Here is a 7,845-nt window from a genome sequence, read left to right as displayed (position 1 = left end):
CCTTGGACTTGTCTCCACTCGTATTTTCCCGATGAGTAGCGCACATCTCCGCATCGCTCGACTTCCATTTTGGTCAATCTAACGGGTGGGAACGCCGTATGCTCCAATGAACGAGACGCTGATTAGAATTTGATGCAATGATGTGATGTAATTAAGAAGAAATATCACAATCTGTTCTTTGAAGGGTGATAACTATCAAATTCAAAGTGTCATTTATTTGACATAGAAGTACTAATAACTTCATCTTAATTCAATTTACAAATTCCATCTCTGGAAATGGTTAAGATCAAAAATGGCATCATGCTGTAACAGACGGAGGAATAAAAAGCCTAAAAAATGATAACAACAGCTTCATTTTATACCAACAACACAGATCCTTTCATTCCTAGTCAAGATGTTCTTAAGACGCTGACACACAATACACACGTGACGTCAAACAGTGTGGAAAGTCTCACGCCGAGGCTCCTTAATGGGGAATTAGAAGCGGAATATCGGGGAAGCTTGTGGTCGGAGCGGCTGAGCGTAACGCTAAGTTGTCTTTAGAGGGGATTTCTGGTGTAACTGGGCTCTGGTCTATTTCTGCATGTTGAGATCCAGGCCCTTTTTTTTTTTTGTGCAGGCGTATCAAATCCCACGCGTTTCACCGCTGATGCGCTAACCTAGTTTGAGTTTCAGCTGAAATAAGCTCGCTTCATTCTCTGGCCCCGTTTGGGGGTTCACTGAAAGGATAGTGTGAGTGCTGTGCACGTGTGTGTGTGTGCGTGTGTGCGTGTGTGTGTGTGTGTGTGTGTGTGTGTGTGTGTGTGTGTGTGTGTGTGTGTGTGTGTGTGTGTGTGAAGTGTAAGTGCTGGTGCCACAGTGTGTGTTTTCATCTATTGTAGCAAATTATCTTCTTCATTAATTTCGACACACCGGGAAATTAGCCTGCTCTGTGCTTGAGGCTACATCTAAATTAGAGCGATTGGGGTAATCCAGAGATTTCAAAGGCTTGAGAGACTATGAGAGTCTATTCTTGGCTACGGTAGTCAAATAAAAGACGACAACGTTTCCAAACGGCTTATCTCGTCCAAGGTTATCAAACAGCTCTAACTGGCTCCTCACCAAACCCGACAGGCTCAGCGTGTTGTTTCTGCCGCCGCTGTTGCTTTCAGTTTCCTGTGTATTTCTGTGGCAGATATTGACTCACACGGCCTCAGCGGCTACAGTATGTTAACGTCCTCTCTCGCCTCTGTCTCTCTCTCTCTTCCTTCTCCTCGCCGTTTCCCTTGTGTGCCTTGGTTGTGTGTCTCTGGTCTGTCTGTGTGTGTGGGTGTGTGTGTGTGTGTGTGAGAAGTGAAAGGCTGACCAGAGAAACAAGCAGATTCCAAACACAACACGTTTGACGTTGGTGTCAAAGGATACTTGACTGCTGGACTGGACCTTGGAGGGAGAGGGAGAGAAGGGGAAAGGGAGAGAGGGAGAGGAAGAGGGAGAGAGAAAGAGAAAGAGAGAGAGAGACCACCCAGAGGCCTGTCTGAACTGCAAGTTGATCTGGACACAATAGAGCGTGAGAGAGGAGGAAGAGGAAGAGGAGGAGGTAAGGTGTGACACAGCCATGTACTGTGCGGTGCGTTGCCCTATGGGAGGTCTATTGAGTGAAAGCTCACCGTGCTTCACTGGTTCGCAGTACGGCCACAAGTGTGCTCACCATTCTGTCGATGCAGCTACACACAGCTACACACAGTTATACACACAGCTACACACACAGCTACACACCAACTCCATGTGGAATTCACGCAGTTTGACTTTATTTATTTATTCATGGCGCTGTGTTTTGTGCGCGTCGGAAATATTGCAGTAACCTCCTACCGGTCTATGAATAGCTTTCTGAAGAACTACACCAAGCTGAACACACTACATACTTCACAGGTATAGAGCAACATTAGTAACACACCTAAGCACACACTTGAGCCATTTGATTCAATGTTGACATGCAACATACTTACATAGTGAGTGTGAGCTATTTCCCGGTAACACACACACACACACACACACACACACACACACACACACACACACACACACACACACACACACACACACACACACACACACACACACACACACACACACACACACACACACACACACACACACACACAGACGTCTCTAGTTCCGTACACAGTGTCACATTGTCTGTCTATTTTGACAGTCGAGCACAAACATGTCATTGGATTTCAGGCATTGAAGCCGGTTTGTGTTTTGTGTGTGTGCGTGAACATTTTGCATCAGTGAAACATGTCAACAACAGGCGTGGAGGTGAAGTGATGCAGTGCTGCGCTAAGCTGCATGCATCACTGCGTCAGCTCGCGTTTTTACTCACAATAAACATTACAGCAACACAGTTTGAACGTTGCTGAACGTTTTTCAGTGTTTGTTTGCTTTAATAGAAATGTGAGAGGCTTTTATAACACGGAGTGGCACAGAGGGGCTTTTCATCATTCAACTCAAATGAAATTAAATGGTGCATGGATATTAGTTTTCCAAGCAGCCAGCAGCTTCTCAAGCCCCCAAAGCCCCAGCAGATGGAAATATCAGATTTAAACATTCCAAGACAAATCCACACACTCCACTCTGCAAGAAGACGTTTGCACCGTCTACATCATCGCACAAAACCTTTTGTTTTCCTACTTCTGAAGTGAATTTGCCTGTCAGGCCTTTTTTGTGACTCAGACGCGCTTTGTTCTGAGCGCTGCTTTGTAGCCCAGCCCGGCTGCGGTTTAGCCCCCAGCTTGAGGTCGGCCATAGCGGTAGGCCATAATACAAGGCCTCAGTAACAGCGGCTATATACAGTACAAAGGTGCTGTTACCGCATTTGTAGTTTAACTTTGGAGGGACAATAGAAAAGAATGCAACAGTCAGAGAAACATAATAAAGAGGAAGCTATGCATCCAGGGTCTATGAGCCATCTGAGCTGAGGTAGGATGTTTATTTACCATGAAACTAGATGAATTAAAACTGCCCCAAACTGAATTTCCCGCTGTTATGACTTCAAATTGAACGATCATGAACGGTTAAAGTTAAACTCGCCGATCTCCCCGTCTTTCCTCTTTCTAAAGTGTCAGTTATCAAATCAAGCACAAGCGCGATACGAAACCGACGCCATTTAGAAGCGGACAGAGCTGTTTCTACACGAGACACGCTTGGTTTGCTTTAATGGTGGAATTACACGGACATCAACCTGAGGAGATGTCGTGCAGCCCCAGCCGGCCCAGCGTGACGCCGCTCATCCCTCACCGACTGACGTTAGCGCTGCATAGATAATCCATAATTACCCATAAGACATGCTGTGATGAGGTCGGTAATATGCCCCTTAACAAGATAGCGCCTCACGCTATCACTCTATTTACCCTCTTTAATGAGAGAGTGCACATGTATGAAATGGCTCCAGACCGTTTGGTGACACCAAGGGGGACTTAAATCTCAGGAGGAACGCAGGATCTGGTTTGGGTCGGGAGCCCAAAGCCCAAAGCACGATGGAATCTTGGAATTGAGGGAAAAATTAGCACTGGAGGGTTTCGTGTCGTCGTTATGCGGAATTCTAATTTAGGACGCGGTATAGATGATATGATGGCAGCTCTGGAGGGTTAACGTCCTCCAAGTGAAGCTTCAGATCATGGAGATACCTGTCACGTGGACGTCTCTCCTTACAGATCTCCTACGGTGTCCATAAGGAGATCACATGAATATAAATAGCGTCTCTATCAGCATATAATCGTGTCTACTTACAGATTCAAAATTGAAAACAAACCGTCTTTTGCATTTTTCAGCCGCAATTTCCAACCCCAGAGTTCCAAAGCTTCCTCGTTGCGAGCGTTTCATCTCCCCGCACCGTCCTGACCGCCTCGTCTCCGTGGCAAAGGCGCAGCTCCACAACCAAACATAGATTTTTTGGAAAACAATCCGTCACGTTGGCGAGATCAAGCTGTCAGCCTCTATCAATAGCAAGTGGATGTCTGGGAGCCGTTGTTCTTTGAAGTGCCGAGGCGAACTCGCTGTTGCTCGGCGAAGACGCGGAGCAACGGTTGATGAAACAAATCGCCTCGTCTCTCCGTAACTATGAAGTCTCTCCCCGCGGAGACTCTCTTTTCTTTGCGGCTTGTCACTCGTCTCTTCTTTCCTGTCTCGTCCCGTATCAAAAAGACAAATCTAGGTTACGCCACGTCTCAAGTTTACTCTCTCATTTTGCTGCTTCTCTTTTGCTTTCTCTTCTATTATTTGAACAAACCACCAGCACAAAAAGTCAAAGTAGGGTAACTCTATTTCACATATTCAGGAATTTTGTTTTGTGGAAGTTGTTTATTGTGTCTTTTCACTAACAATTGTGCACTCTGAAACCGATTCAATAAAGGAAAAGGTTTCTCATTGCAAAGCCTTCAAAGCAGCTTGTGATTTCCTCCAACGATTCCCGTTAATGACATTTGCCGCGCCGTAAAAAGAAACCGCTAGACGCTTCCCTGATGTCTAACGCAGATTATTATTGTTGCATGTTGAACTAATCCCAGCAATAATTAAATGCACTCTCGGAAAAAAGAACAAAAACATTCCGCCGCTGGTTTGTTGACTCGGCTCTGTTTGCTCTGTGATGAATAGTGAGCAGGTCCAATAGGGATTTGAGATGATTTCATACCATTTGTTGTGCAAAAACAGCAAAGGGGAAAAGATTTAGACAGAGTTTATCTCCCACAGTTTGATCTCATAAATGCATTTGCTCACTCTAGTTTGCAGGTTTGCTACGATTAAAGTGCTGCATTGTTGAATTCACAGTTATTGTGATAGAATTGGAGACTTCCTTCCGTCATAAATCATCCATCAAACACACAGGTAGAGTCTCTCTATCCACAGGTAATCCCTGAGCTGCTCATTTAAGACAAACTCTGATCCCGCTGCCGTCCCGGCTCTTCCGACCCGCACTTGGCACGTTGCTCGAGCGCGCAACTTCACTCAGCCTATAACCATCCCACTAGGGACGGGGAGGGAGCGAGGGGCACGGGCACACACACACACACACACACACACACACACACACACACACACACACACACACACACACACACACACACACACACACACACACACACGCGCAAAAGGCAGGAAGCACAGGAAATAATGAGAACGTTGAACAATGTCTCAGACGAATCGATGCGCCGATCAATATCACACCGCTGCCTTCTGTGGCCTTTCGCTGCAGCACAGGTGAGCATATATCACACGCTGAACACACCTTGATGCTTTTATCTTCCTACTGCCTAGACTTTCTCTGTAGGTGACTCACGCATTCTAAGAATCCCTCTCACTTTTTAAGACAACTTATATATTTAATGTGTGCCGTGTGTAAAATCCTACTAGCTTCATAACTTAACTTCCTGTATGTTAATGAGCTTTGCTGTTCAAAATGTGCAATCACTGTCGTCTTTTGCGGTGTGGATAATTCATAAAAACACATAATTACATCGCGCCCCTTTAAATCAGCTTCTTCACGAAAGCTTTTGTTGCATTAATTAGCAGCCCGGCATCCTGCTTACAGATGTATTGTTGTCGTGGCGTCAAACCAAAATAGACGCGTCCAACCTCGACAGGAGACGTGTGACTGCTGGGTTTGTGACTTACGATTCTTCTTTTAGCTTATAGACCTCATTTAGGCTTTATTAATGGTGTGAAATGTTGTGGGTAATTCGTGAAAAAACGCACAATTACAGAAACGCAGGATCATTTCTCTTGGTAATCTATTTGCCCCGTCTACATCGGTGACACAAAAGTTGCCATTTTTCAGCAGAACAATAACTCTAAACTGAATGAGTAAATTCATTAGTGAAGCTTAGCCATGAATCAAAAACACTGAGTTTACCACAGCATATATTTGTTTTCATCATCATCCTTCATCTCCTTCTTCTCTTTCGTCTGTTGGTCCGTTTGTTTGTGTGTTTCATCGCGTCGCTGCTTTTACTCCACACAGACCAGAGAATCACGTTTCTTGTTGCGGCGTCCCAAACCCTTTCATCTCGCCGGAATGATCAAGCGCCCATTGAGCACGAGTGTGTGTATTTTTAGCCGATGCTGTTGGTGTGTTTCGGGAGGGCTAGCCTGTGATCAGAATGATTTGGATTCAAACGAGTTTTTGGGGATCGTGCGGCCCTTTCAGCCGCCGCAGCTGCGAGTTGAAGTGCGCACTCAAAAATAGCTCAAATAACGGGGCGCCATTCATGTCGTGTGTTCCAGTGATTCTCTAACGCGTCTCCAAGCTAAACAAGACTTCTAGTCCCATTTAGAAACAGGCTGATTGAGGAGAGCTGACAAAGGGAATAAAGGCGGCGTGATGAACACTCCAGATCTTCAAAATCTTCGCCTATTGTCGAAAACCTTCCTCCGCCCCCCGTTCATCCCGGCGTTTTGAAGGTGCCGTCATGTGAGTCTTTCCAAATAAGCAGCACAAATGGCAATTACAGCAGATGCCAACTGAATCATTTGCATGTAAATAGCCTTTTTATTTACCCAAGGTCAGACGTAAACCTCACCCCGGCTCTGAATTGTATATTTGGTTTTGTCGCTGATGAATCTGGGCCTCTGCGGGACAAACAAAATGGCAGCTTATTTCACCAGGATATTACGAGCTGGCAGTCATTCAGAGGGGACGTGGAAGGTCGAACGATCAGGCCCATCTGTAATATATTATCGGCGTCCGTCTCAGAGGACGTCGGGCCTTTGCTGCGGAGAGAATAGTAGAGACTTGGACACGAAGAAGGAGAGATCCAAGGATGAAAACATCACAGGGACTCGCGTTTGAAGTCGGGGTTGTCACAACAAAGCACATCACACTCGCTCGCTGAGGCCAGGATACACAGAGCCCCGTGCAGCTGGAATGATGGAAGGTTGTCTCCGTGTTGTTACATCTGTCAAAATCAAAGTGTAAACGTAGGAATTGTCACCGCCACGGATATTATTCAGATGTAAATATCCCCCAAGTGAATGTACGCCGCGGAGTACATGTGATTTCAACTGAGGCGTGTGTTATTGTGTTTTTGCCTGTGCGCATCACGTCTGATCATCAAACACGAAGCACGAGAGGCACATTCCTTTACATTTTGTCAAATACGTCCTCTCCCTCCTGCTAATCTGGCCTCTCGAGAGAGCGCGGGGGATTTGCCACCGTGTGATTCTGCATATTTTATCCACCTCCGCATGAAGGCAGATATTTGCTCTTAACTGCTGCTGTCGCTCGTCCACCCCCCTGGATATTTACTGTTACACATTTAAAGTGCTGATGTCGTCTGTGTTTGTGTAGATGTTGAAGCTTGACTTGTCCCCCCCCCAGGTTCCCCCGAATCCCTCAATAACATTTATCTGTCTCCACATTTAATAATAGTCCTGATTATGTCATTAGAACTGTGTAAATGACTCACCACTTTCCTCTCGACAATCATTTCTGCGACATTTTAGTCAACGCTGCCCACATCCGAGCAAAGAAAACAATAAAAAAAAAAAAAACGCCGCCAACCCACGCTGCTGTAATTGTACCAAACATCACAGCTTCACGCCGCCCGCATAACAAGCCGCTGCCGCCGACGCTTGTTCTCTGAAGACCCTGAAGTTTTTAACAGCCCTTTCAAAAAAGCAGCGCTGCACAAACACAGCTGCAGAAGCCGCAGAAGCCGCCGCAGCAGGTAGACGGCTTAAACACGCAGCGGGTTTTTGTTGGGGATGGTGTTCCGCTCTGTGCTCCAGGCAACGGTTGAAGCATCTGGAACAGGACCCATATTTTTTTTCTAGTTTTTGAATGCTGCGGGGGGCGGGGGGGGGGCAGAGGAG

The sequence above is a fragment of the Genypterus blacodes genome, unplaced genomic scaffold, assembly GCF_046128005.1.
Source record: "Genypterus blacodes isolate CSIRO-AG114 ecotype Tasmania unplaced genomic scaffold, CSIRO-AGI_Gbla_v1 ptg000031l_1, whole genome shotgun sequence".
Lineage (NCBI taxonomy): Eukaryota > Metazoa > Chordata > Actinopteri > Ophidiiformes > Ophidiidae > Genypterus > Genypterus blacodes.
The sequence above is the reverse complement of the archived record's forward strand: the minus strand, read 5'-3'. Positions refer to the sequence as shown.